Below are 13,021 nucleotides of genomic sequence, written 5' to 3' on the forward strand. Positions count from 1 at the left end.
TGGAGCAAACTCGCACTTTTACACTGTAAAACTAATTTATCTTACAATCATTTATGAATAATTAAAAATTACTGAGTAGTAACTAAGAATATATAAATTCTTTAGATGGAGACCCAAATTTCATTTTTTAAATTATCGTATTTTTTATGTTTACTTTCCAGATACATTTTTTAAAAAATTCTCAAGAAAATATGAAATCTGACAAAAGATAACGAAAGTCTTATTATTTTGATTTTTTGTAAAGAGCAAAGAAAGAAAACTATTAATGACATAAGCTTTCATCATGACATATACACACTAGCCTCCACAGAAGTACCTTTATGACAGTACGGTTAAAATAGAAATAAATATGCATATACAGTTGTAAACTTTCCCGATTTATGACTAAACATTTATACTGTGATAGGGTATTCTTAGTAAGTAAAATGTGTATTATACAATGAATGAATAGGAGGTATTCGATGAATGGACTGCACGCATTTCAGGTGCAGTGGCTACTCAAGATTATTTACTGATGCACAAACTAGTTATAGTTGTCATACTGGTTGTCATTCCAGGGATACTGACAGTCAGTGATTTCCACCTTGTAAAATCTTTCCTCTAGGGCGGACAATAATAATAGTTTCTGAAGCTGATTTTATTAGCAATGGTTTGCAAAATAACAACAAATATCCTTGTGTTTTATCAACTCATTATGGTTCCGCTGCTTTGGTAGAACAAAAAGGAATGTTCTTTATTGTTTTATGAATTTTATGCCCTGTGACAATGGCCAACATTTTGTAGGTCACGATCACTTTGGCATAAACTTATTTTATGCATGGCAGTTGGAAACTACGAAAATCTTCTTAGAGGCGAGCTGTATAATCGGCAGTTAAATTGTTATTCTGAAAGAGTTCTGATAACTAAATAAATAAGTAAATAAATAAAAACACCATCTTTTATCATTAAAAGTTGCCAAGTGTTGTTTATACATTGTACGTGGCGTAATTCGTTAGTTTACTCGGCATATTTTCAACTCGGTAACGCCTGGTAACGGTCATACTTTTACCTAAATATGTGGGTCCTTTGAGAGCATCGTAAATGTATGGAGGAAAAGAAATAATTGTATTTTATGCTCATCTCAAAAGATTTGTTTGTATTTCTGCGAAATAGTCATGCCTAACCAGATAATAGCACAGACCCCCCCCACCCCCATTGTAACTACAAAGCCTTGAGCAAGTGCGAAGTTACCAGTTAATTTTATTGTTTGTTTCTATTTTTCAAGTTGTCTTCGTGTGTGCGCGCGTAAATTGAAAGCTTGTTATTACCAGTCAATATCGTCAATCATATTTGCTCCATTATTCCATGCAGATAAGAAAGGAACTAATTTTGTGTTGAATTTGTGCACCCCCACCCCCCATCCCACCCCGCCCCGGCACGGTACAATAAACAAACACTTGATTGAAAATAAAATAAAAGAAACTAACCTTGCATTGTTATAATGTATTCCTTCTTTTTTCATCATGCGAAATTTACAGAACAAAATATATCAACGAACTCCGTAAATGTAGCGGATGCCGGCATGCGTATGCATCCTTACTGTGTGTGTATCGCTAATGTCAGATAAAAAAAATATCGCAAAAGAGACGAAAATATCACCAGATTGCTTGAAGGCGCCTGCCATTCACGCATGATAAGTTTCAAGGTGCAAACGGACCAAGATTATATTGTATCCAGGTTAACTATACGACGATATCTCGCAAATAAAAAAAAAAAATCATTATTTTAAAGAACATACAATGTGAGTGCAAATGATAATCTTTCGCAGGTATGAGTTACGAAAGTATCATGGGGGGGGGGGGCACCAGACAGATGACCCCCACCACATAAAAAATAAAGTGTTTTCATGTACTCTTGTATACCCCAAGATGTGTGTGCTTGTTTAAAGTTTAAAAAAGGAATTTTGATCAAACTTTTAGTTTATAATTAGTCCTAGTGTTTTCTAAAGGGTAGTAGTCTGAAACATGGGTCTTATTCCCATTTTCAGATTTCATATCCTTGATTTTTAGTGATCTTTGTCAAGAATTTTCTATGTTCCGTGTATGCTATGTGTATCAATGCTATGGTGTGTGTATGCTATATAGTCTGTGTGTAGGGACAGCAATACTATGTCAAATTTGTCTCTGTTGTCTTAATATATATTTTTCTATGGACTTTTCAAATTTATTTGTTTGTCCTGGTATAAATTTAGTTGCTTTTGAATTAATTTGCAATTTAGAATTCCGGCGAGATGAACGGTATACTACCATTTGAAATTAAAATAAAACCTTTTGTTTTATGTGATTGACTATGGTGTGGTGTTTCTCACATTAAAGTCTATTTTCAAAATGAGGTAGGCTGTATTCGAGTCAGGGTCCGCACTTTCTTTCTTTATTTATTTGTGTTTCTCCCGATTCGAGTTAGGCCTCCTCTCTAGTATTTAATTTATAATGTAAAAGAAGTAAATATCCAACCCAAAACCCCTTAGGAAGCTTTATACATTTACTGGTTTGGTTTTAGCATGAAAAACGTAAGTGACATCTACAAAAATAATAAACTGGTAAAAAGACTAGAAACAACAAGGACCTTTAGAAGTATAAAGGAACTTTTATGTAAATATAGGGAAAATGAGGAACTTTGGGGAATTGAAACTAAGGAAACATATAATTGGATAAGGGAAAATTTAACCTCTAAAATTAAAAATAAAGTAGAGGAGGAAATATCTCGGTTAATTGGGACAGACCTTAGAGGTACTGGACCAACATCGGCTCTCCAAAAATACAAAGCTTGATATTCAAATATCTACACGACATATGCATACATGTAAATTATCTCATGTGCAAATGTGCGAACTTCACAAAATATCATGCGATGGCACAGTGCGAGTTTAGGAAACAAGACAGGATACAATTAATTATGGAGATATCCAAGAAATAAAAATACAGAAGAAACCAAGTTTTATATCAAGACGGCAACTTTAACAAAACTTTAATAGGAAAAATAACAGATAACATAACTAAAACCATGATGGCGTGTGACCAAGTCATAAACATAAAAAAAATGAATAGGCAAATTTTTTTGTAATCCTTTCAAATTAATTAGAAAAAAGAACTTCTAGGAAGATTTGTGAATGGGAGGGACGGGGCTGCAAAGGGTGAAAAGAAGGGGAGGGAGATGGGGCAATGGATAATCTCCCCTTAAAGGGGACCATCACAAAGTGAACCCTTGCCCTCATACCCCCACCCCGGATTGGAATCTGCTGTAGCCGCCACCCTTTTAGATTCTTATAAATTTTCCTAAACAGCTTCAGTTTCTTTTTATTATCCATTACAATTAAAATTAAATAATTAAATAGACTTTAATTATATTACGTAAACTATCACAAATCCTAATTATCGGGACAGAGAAACTATATGGGAAAAGAACGAGATAATGACGTCATGGGGCTATGAAAGAGTCGGGAAAAACACCTCATATAGGAAACTTTACATACATACACGAAAACAAAGGATCTAATAAGTCTCTCTTCTAATTCTATTTGCTCAAAATGTGCAGCTGTCGCACTGCACGGTAAATCCCCACTGTGTGTGTGTATGTGTGTGTGTGTGTGTGTGTGTGTGTGGGAAGAACAACCATTTTTAGAGATTTTGGCAGAAATCCAATAAATAATTTGAGACGGCCTAACTCTAGGTGGGAGAAATACAAGCAAATAAAAAAGTGTATGGACTCCAACTCGAGTACAGCGGATTTCAATTTACAAATCCAATATGTGAATAATGACACAATATATTTGCACACAGAACACATTAAGTTTTTTTTTCTTAATTAAATTATAATACACCGTTACTTAGCCAAAATTCAAAAATATATTAAATAAATAAAAATAAACCTTTTCTTGATCCGATTATAAGGTCCTAAGATTACTGGGGAGATTTGGGAAAAAATAAAGGCTATCCCAACATGGAAGCAAAATATAGCATACACAAACTATAGCATATATATATATAGCACACACGGGATATAGGCGACCTCTAGCCAAGGTCAACCAAGAGTATAGGGAAGGGATTTCAAGTCAGGTGATGGAAAGATGGAAACCTATTCGGAAAAACAACCCTATAGATAAAACTAGGTTTTAAAAGAAATACCCCGTTAAAAAGGAGAATTAAATTTTTTTGACCTAAATTCTTTTGCATAATATAAAACATACAACACATGGGGGGGGGGGGATAAATACACAAAAAACACTATAATTTTTTGGAAAAGTGGGGTGGGGGGTCTGTCTGGTGCCGGCCCCCCCCCCCAGTACTTCGTCTTGTGGGGATAAATGTACGTCATTTCCTGCTGGCGTCCTCTATAGGTGGAAAATCGTATCTAAGTAACAGTGATGTATACTTTTATTTCGAGAAATTAAATTATTTTTTCTGTACACTTTATAGGTTTTTTTTGGTTCTTTTTGTTCAAGTATAACTACTTTTAATCATGTTATGCAAATCTGATGTATAAAGAAAAATGTTGGTGCATGGCCGGTAACTTTTATACGTCATGGCAACGGAAAATAAATTCCGCGCATGCGCATTTTGTGTGGGAGCACCAAAAAAAAACCCACACAAAAACAAGCAATTTACTAAAACAAGCCATTACGTGAGAACTTGGCCTGAAAAGAGCAAATATAGGTACTATAAAATATTGCTAGTCTCGGATTTGACAAGCCTTAGTTTTTTATGCTGATGAAACATTTTTCAGTAGAATTTTTTTTCCTACAGTTTAAATGCCTAATTTTACTGTTTATAATCATACATGTTCAAATGTACTGGTCACATATAACAATATCGTCGAAATATTAACTGATACCATGCTGGATTTATATAGAATGTCTAAATAATCATAAAACTAAAGGTGTAATTGATTATAACCAATATATATTTTTTGCAATAACAAGATAATGAGATCCGAACATTGACCAAACAGTACTTAGAGAAATTCAATATCGATTAGTTCATCCTCAACCTCCAACTGATATACTTTATTGCAAGGGGTAAATGGTACCGTATTGAAAGACGTGTTAGGATAAAAGATACCGTTGTTAAAGAATATCCTGACCGACTGAGATCTTAACATCGTACATCATAGCTGCAAACAGTGCAAGCCAATATACACATTTGCATTATGCTCACGCAAGAAATATTGTATCAACCAAATGGGTTTCTTGACCGAGCGATGTCAAGCCCTTGCGCGAATCCCGCTACGAGTCATAGGTTTCCCCGATTCAAAGGAATCCTGTACAACTACTTCTGCAAACTGGAAAGTCCAACGCGTCCAATCTATCAGTAATGTTACTCTAATTAATACATGACCACAAATCCCAACTTCCCAATTGTATGTCAATGTCACAACTGCAAAGCTTCTCTTCGTTAACTTTCCGTAACTTACCGCCAGTATTTCACGCCGTGAAACTATACAACTCAACAACCTAATACAGGGAACCGTTTTTACTACGCCACCTTAGGCCTTTTAAATCATGATTTTTAGCTTCATTTCGCCTGTAACTTTGTAACATATTTACCACCACAGCAACAATAAATGGCGCCCGCCGACGGCGGAACAGTCCTTTTCTGTTGATTCCATTGTATAATTTACCAATCTCCAGTCATAAATACTGCACCTGGAGTCACACGATCAATTCACGCAATTAGATTTGAATAGGGACTACTGAGTGACAGGGATACTCATGCGGCTCTTACCTGAATTCACCAAAAGTAAACCATGTCATCTTGAAGCTCACTTACACTTCACTCCGTAACGTTTGCCCCTAGTAATTGGCTAATTATTTTGGTCTAAAGACTATAATCCCAGCACCGACTTCCCATATTCAAGCAAGTATATAAGGAATCCTTAAAATGGAGAGCGGTAAACAAATGCGCATACTCCAAAATATATTACAATATTATACATACCTTGGAATTTTATTAACTATTTTTGTTTACATATTTTCATTGTACTCGTGGATGGGTAATGTGATTTTGCGTTCTGCCTTGCTTATAAAATGTATTGTCTTTGGTCAACAAAAGTTGATTTAGAGAGGATAAGAAAAGAAGTTTTGTTAAACGATGATGGAATTAAATAAACACTGGGGACAATATCGTACGTTGCACATAAATCGCAGAGATTAATTGAGATTTTGCTTAACGGTCAATCAGTCCGCACTCGAAGTAGGGAAATAAGCGAATAGTGCAAAAGCCGACCATTGTCTGATAATCGACGTACATCTGCCACAGCCATATATTGTAAAAATCCCATTACTACAGGTAAAAAAGAATTAACTACAACTGCTTCTTTGGGGCGTCATGTGTGACCAGTGTATATTAGTACTGTGTTAGAAAAATATTGCGACAAACCAAAGTAAAGAAAACAGTCACTTTTATCAATCAGTCCATATCGTTTTACAAATTATACTGAATAACTGACTTCAGTAGAACTCAGAAGAATGTATTCCTGTAAGCACATCACGATTGCGGTGTTTGTACATTTATATAAAGTGGGATCATTTTACAAGCAAAGTATACATTTAAAAATTAACACTACAAATGAGACAACGCTTAAGTACATACGGATTATAATCGTGAGATGGCAAAGAATGGTTCATATGTTGAGAGGTAACCAATACACCAACAAAATAAGAGTTTGTAAGAACATCTTATTTCCTTCTTAGATATACTTAGCCATAATGCAAATTGTTTCCTAATATGAAACATGTAAACATATTCCGACCATGCTGGAAACAAAAATAGTAAATTTAATTTAGTTCAGCGTAAACTGTAAGTTAGTTCTTTCCTTTTGGCATGGTGTCTGAATAAAAAAGTATATTTCTCAAATTTGCTAACCACTACACTGTCATTATGTAATTAGATACCTAATTGATGTACCATGGTTGTATACATATATCTATAAATATATATAGTTTTGTGGACATGTACGGTTGAATAATACCATCCCGTGTTTGTGTAGGGAAATGCGTACATCACAATCGCACTCGTAAATTTGAATCAATACCATCTCATGAATGGTTAGGGGCCGTCCATTTAGTATGTACGCATAGAGGGGTGGGGGTGGGGTAACCCAAATGCATAGGCTTGAGCATGGAGGTATACTGATAATATATGTACGCATTTAAGGGGGGGGGGGGGCGCTGAAACCTCGAAAATAAGTTGTATAATACGTAACCTGTTCGACTTGGTTCAGTAGGCTTTTGCATTTTAGCGGACATAAGACAAACTTGTCCCACCCAGTCACACTATCCTGACACCAGGCCGACTAATCCGAACACTAACCTCTTAATGATCGGCACCAAAAGAGGCAGCTGCTAGTACCATTTTTATGTCTTTAGTATGATTCGGCCGGGGTTTGAATACGCGACCCCTCGCATCCGAGGCGGACGCTCTATAGACACATTGCACCATCGGAGAAGTCGCTTAGTAAAGAATGTACGATACTGGTTCCTGTTTTTCATGACAACTCGACCTGGAGACCTACCTGATGGAAAATGAAGGCGCATTATAAGGTTATAATATACGAGTCCATAAATACATAAATATTTTTAAATTATAATTTTCGAGCAATTAGTGTCTCTTAGCATTTAACAAAGTCTGCTTGCAGTAGCGTACTAAGGGGAGGGGGGTTACAACATACTTCGATGCTAATACTACTGATTTCAAGCATAAAATTAAAGCTAAACAACAGCATATAACATGTTTACATATATTATTAAGTACGTCTTCATTTGTCTTTCCGTGCGCCAAATACCTTCCAACACAAAGATTTTCCATATAGGTAAATTAGTTGTACCAATCTTAAACAACCATATATTTCGACATATATAATATCAATGTATAGGTTCCTCATCAGTTTAAATCGATCTGTGCCAAAAAAAGTCGAGAAAATTAATAATAAAAAAGTTGGTATTTATGACTCATTATTGCTTGCGACTTTACCGATCTTCATATCCTTGATATGTGCATCTACCCTTCCCGTTTTGCGATAGTAGCACATACTTGGATGCTAATACTATAGATTTGAAGCATATAATTTAAGATGTACAACATTAAATAATATGTGTATGTATCTTATTAAGTACGGTTTCATATGTCTGTTTGTGCACCCGATGCCTTCCTATCCGAACGGTTTCCATATAGGTGAATAATTTATACCAATAGTAAACAAACACAGCTTTTGACAAATTTCATATTAATATATAGGTTCTCATCTGCCTAAATCGATTTGTGCCAATAGACGTGTGTGAAAATACAAAATAAAAAAGTTCCACTTTTTACGGAATATCGGGTGCGACTTTACCGATCTTCATATGCTTGCTACTTTAATACACCCTTCCCGTTTTGTGATTGTAGCACATACTTCGATGCTAATATTAGAGATCTGAAGTATAGAATTAAAACTATACAATATTATAAAATGTGTGTATATATCTTAATAAGCACGTCTTTATTTGTCTGTCCGTGCGCCTAGATCCGACCTATACGAAAGTTTTTCATATGGGCGAATAAGTCATAACAATCGCAAAAACAACGGTTTTGACACATTTGATATCAGATGACAAATTTGATTTTAATTGATATGTTTCTAATCATACTAAATCGATCTGTGCCAATAGACATGTGTGAAAATGCAAAATAGAAGGTTTTGTTCTTTTTACTGAATATCGGGTGCGACTTTACCGATCTGCATATCCTTGCTACGTGAATCTACCATTGCCGTTTTGCGATCGTACTACATATTTCGATGCTATTGCTATATATCTAAAGCATATAATTAAAGCCGTACAACTGTAAATAGTATGTGTATGTATCTTATTAAGTATATCTTCCTTTGTCTGTCATTTCGCCTAATGTCTTCCTATACGATCGTTTTCCATACAGGTGAATAACTCATAACAATAGTAAATAAACCCCGATTTTGACAAATTTGATATAAATTGATAGGTTTCGCATCAGTCTAAATCGATCTGTGATAGTAGAAATGTAAGAAAATGCAATATGAAAGTTTTGGTATATTTGACTCTGTATCGCTTGTGAATTTAACAATCTTCATAACCTTGATACGTGCATCTTCCATTGCCGTTTGTCTCGGTATCACACACTTCAATGTTTATAGTATAAATCTGAAGCATACAAGGAGAGCTATACAACAGTATATAATATGTGTATGAATCTTATTAAATACATCTTGATGTGTCTGTATGTCCGCCCAATGTCTTCCACAGCGAGCGTTTTCCATATTGTGTATTGTTCCACTTCCTATTTTTACACTACCTAATTTTGACCTAGTTTAATAAACACCCATTTCTACAGAGGACACATCTGTCGCAGCCTCGACATTTTTTTTACACTTATCAGCATTGAGTCACTCGGACAAAAAGATTTGTCAAAAGTCATATCATTATTATTAATGAAGTGAAACAAGGACACATACGATGAAAAAAATAATACATTTCTCCAATTCACTTTTTTCCAACCAGGAAGTCCTCTTAAAATCTTTACCAACTATTCTGACAAGGCAAATACAATTCGTTCCATACCAATCATCCAGTCTGCTACTCAACATGTGTTAGCTATGTGACTCACAGCTGATAACTGCATCTCCATCACCTTTTTAGAATTGTGTTTTGTGTTTTACGTGAATATGTCATTACTGATTTTCTGAGGTGGTTCTTGGGTATTTTACTTTGGAGTAATGAACATGAAACACACGTTTATGGTATATTTCATAAATAAATCAGCATCCTCTACATTACTGCTAATTTAAATAAAATTACGTGTATTACTATTAGGATGTTTCTCTCAAAAATAGGCAATTTTACTTTAATAGTAAATTTTCAAACGTCCATTAAACTAATCTTGATATTTAACTTATTTTGACAAATTAATTCTTTCTAAATGTCTTCTGTCTCCTATTATTTGCACTATTAGAGAAATAAGTTATGAAGTATGCAAAACAGTTTTGTACCTTAAACAGTACATGTACATTAAAGAATTGGGGTTCTGCATATTCACAATGCCATTTAATTATTGCAAGGATGTTGTACACTAAATCCAGTATTCTTTTATTATAAGTAAACAATTGTATTATTATACCATCATGATTTTCCCCCAATTTTATTCTTTCAGCTTTTCCAACAAAATATCTGTTCCAAAACAAATTTTTTGATAAATATAGGAACAAATTCTGAGTAAACACCATTTTTCTTTTGTTGTCGTTGTTAATGGTAGACTGAGAGAAGAAAATGCAGCAGCATATAATATGAACTTAAGTGAAGTTATGAACTTAAGTGAAGTTATGAACTTACTAAGCCTGGATTTAAATAAATGGTATCACTTGTATTTCTAATGATAGCCACAATCCTCTTAGTTTGGGCTCAAGACCAGCAATAGTGAATAGAGGTATTTCGAAAGACATATAACAGCTCACTCATTATAATGTTACTAATTAGCATTATTGAAAACTTCTTAGATATCAAAATAAATAGTATATATGTATGGTGCTTGTTGGCGACATTGGCAGATTATTCACTCCACATCCTGGTTCCCGGGCAGTTTTGATCTCTCACAATAATAATCACGGGCATAGTGGCTCGTTACAAAGAAAATCAACAGATTTGGGTTCTAACCTGTAACACTATTAACATATTATATTGTTACAGGTTAGAACCCCATCCCTTGATTTTCTTTGTAACGACCCCCTGTCATCATGGGCAGTAAATTTGAAACATACTACTTCCGGGTCAATCTATTTTTAAGGTGCAATATATACTAGTACATAATGGGAGGTAACTCATGTTGTGCTATTCAATTCAATTCATTAATGAAAAAATGGAAATAAATAGGTAAAAAGGCAATTATTTATTTTGCAGATGAATATTTATCGAATATTTAACATTCAGCAGCATAAATATGCATTTATTTTATTGATATTTGTGGCAAGAGTGCAGAAAAGGACGACGTGCTTCGTGGGCAGATGGAAATCTGCCCACGAACTTTTATCTGCCCACGAAACCGTCTGAGGACGACAAAACTGCCCACGACCCACCTTAAATAATAGTATATATATATATATATATATATATATATATATATATAACCTTTTACATAATAGTGCCAAAATTGTGGTCAGCTTGACTTCTAGATTTCCGAATAACTGATTATGGACAATCTGAATTCTGACAGGTTCGATACAAAGGTCAAAGTTAAACTTTTCCTTCCAGGTCTGTCTGACAGTTAAATAAACGAAGGCTGAATTATGAATCAATTCCTCTCACGACACAGACATTAAAAACCATTGCTGTCTAGCGATTTCACATGCACCTGTTCCAACAAATCTAATTAATTGTTCTCTTGCCCAAATTACTGTGCTCTTTAAAGGTCGGCAGAAATTTGCACCCTTACAAATATAAGATCTTGAAGGTCAGCATCCGTATTTACTTAAGATATATATATATATATATATATATATATATATATATATATATATCATATCTTGAAGGTCAGCATCTGTATTTACTTATTCGCCGATTGCTAACTTTAAGACCTATGACACTAAAGCACTCTAGTTGAACCTGTAAAAATAAATTGGGGGGGGGGGCTGTGGCGATGGCAATTATCTGTATTGTCTGTCATGAGACATATTCAAATCATCACATGATGTCTACTAAGCTTAATTGTTGATTCTCTTGCTTTCTTTCCCAAAAACCTGAATACTCCCTTTTATTCTTCTTCAACATTAAATCCTTCCCAGAGCTTTATTGTCTCACTCCTCACTTTATTGTCTCACTCCTCCTGACATGTTCTTTGTTGGATGTCATTTAAAAATTCATCAGCAACAGCTTGATCAAATAGATGTTTTGCATAACAAATTACTAACACTATAAAATGTCTGAGGTACTTAAGTAAAGTTATTCAGTCTCCCTGACCAATTTCACTTAATCTAACATAAAACCAGGATCCGAATCAAACACGCACAAGTCAGTATCCAAAGTGTATCGTAATCATATTTCCATAATTTATGGTTTAATTTCTTACGTCCATACTTATGGGTCATTTCTATAAGACTAAAGCAAAATCACAAGGGATGGCAGATCTGAGAAGCCTCTATGGTCAAACGACTAGAATGTCTGAGGTACAGATGGAAACATGGATACCATGATGGACACTGATGGAGGGACAGATGGAAACATGTATATCATGATGGACACTGATGCAGGAATGGATTAAAACATGGATACCAGGATGAACACTGATGGAAGGATAGATGAAAACATATATAACATGAAAACACTGATGGAAGAACAGATGGAAACATAGACACTATGAAGGACACTGATGGAGGGACAGATATAAACACTGATACCATATCCAAACTTTTAAGGTTGGAAATAATAATCAATGATGCAGAATAACCTTTGTGTCATATAGCAACCATAACTCAATTGCATTTTGTATCGAAATGATAAAAACTGAACCTAAATTGGGTCTTCTTGATATTAGATCCTCATATATCAAAATATGCTTTTGTTACCAAAGTCCCAAATTAATTTTATAATGCATGGTATGACAGAATGTAAAGATTGAATAAAATAACAGTCTCTATCAATCAACACTATAGATCTATGTTCTGCCTAAATGAATTTTGTGATGTATGAATAACACGACATAAAAATGAGATGAAAACAATTCAACATCCATCAAACTATATGCCTATCAATCAGAACAATATGCCTATCATTCAATACTCTATGCCTATCCATCAACACTATATGCCTATCCATCAACATGATATGCCTATCCATCAACACTATATGGCTATCCATCAACACAATATGCTATCCATCAACTCTATAAGCCTATGCTTCAATAATATATGCCTATCCATCAACACTAAATGCATACACTATATGCCTATCCATCAACACTATATGCCTATTCATCAACACTATATG

Source organism: Sinohyriopsis cumingii, chromosome 10 (assembly GCF_028554795.1).
Source record: "Sinohyriopsis cumingii isolate HCF-2022 chromosome 10, ASM2855479v2, whole genome shotgun sequence".
NCBI classification, from domain to species: domain Eukaryota; kingdom Metazoa; phylum Mollusca; class Bivalvia; order Unionida; family Unionidae; genus Sinohyriopsis; species Sinohyriopsis cumingii.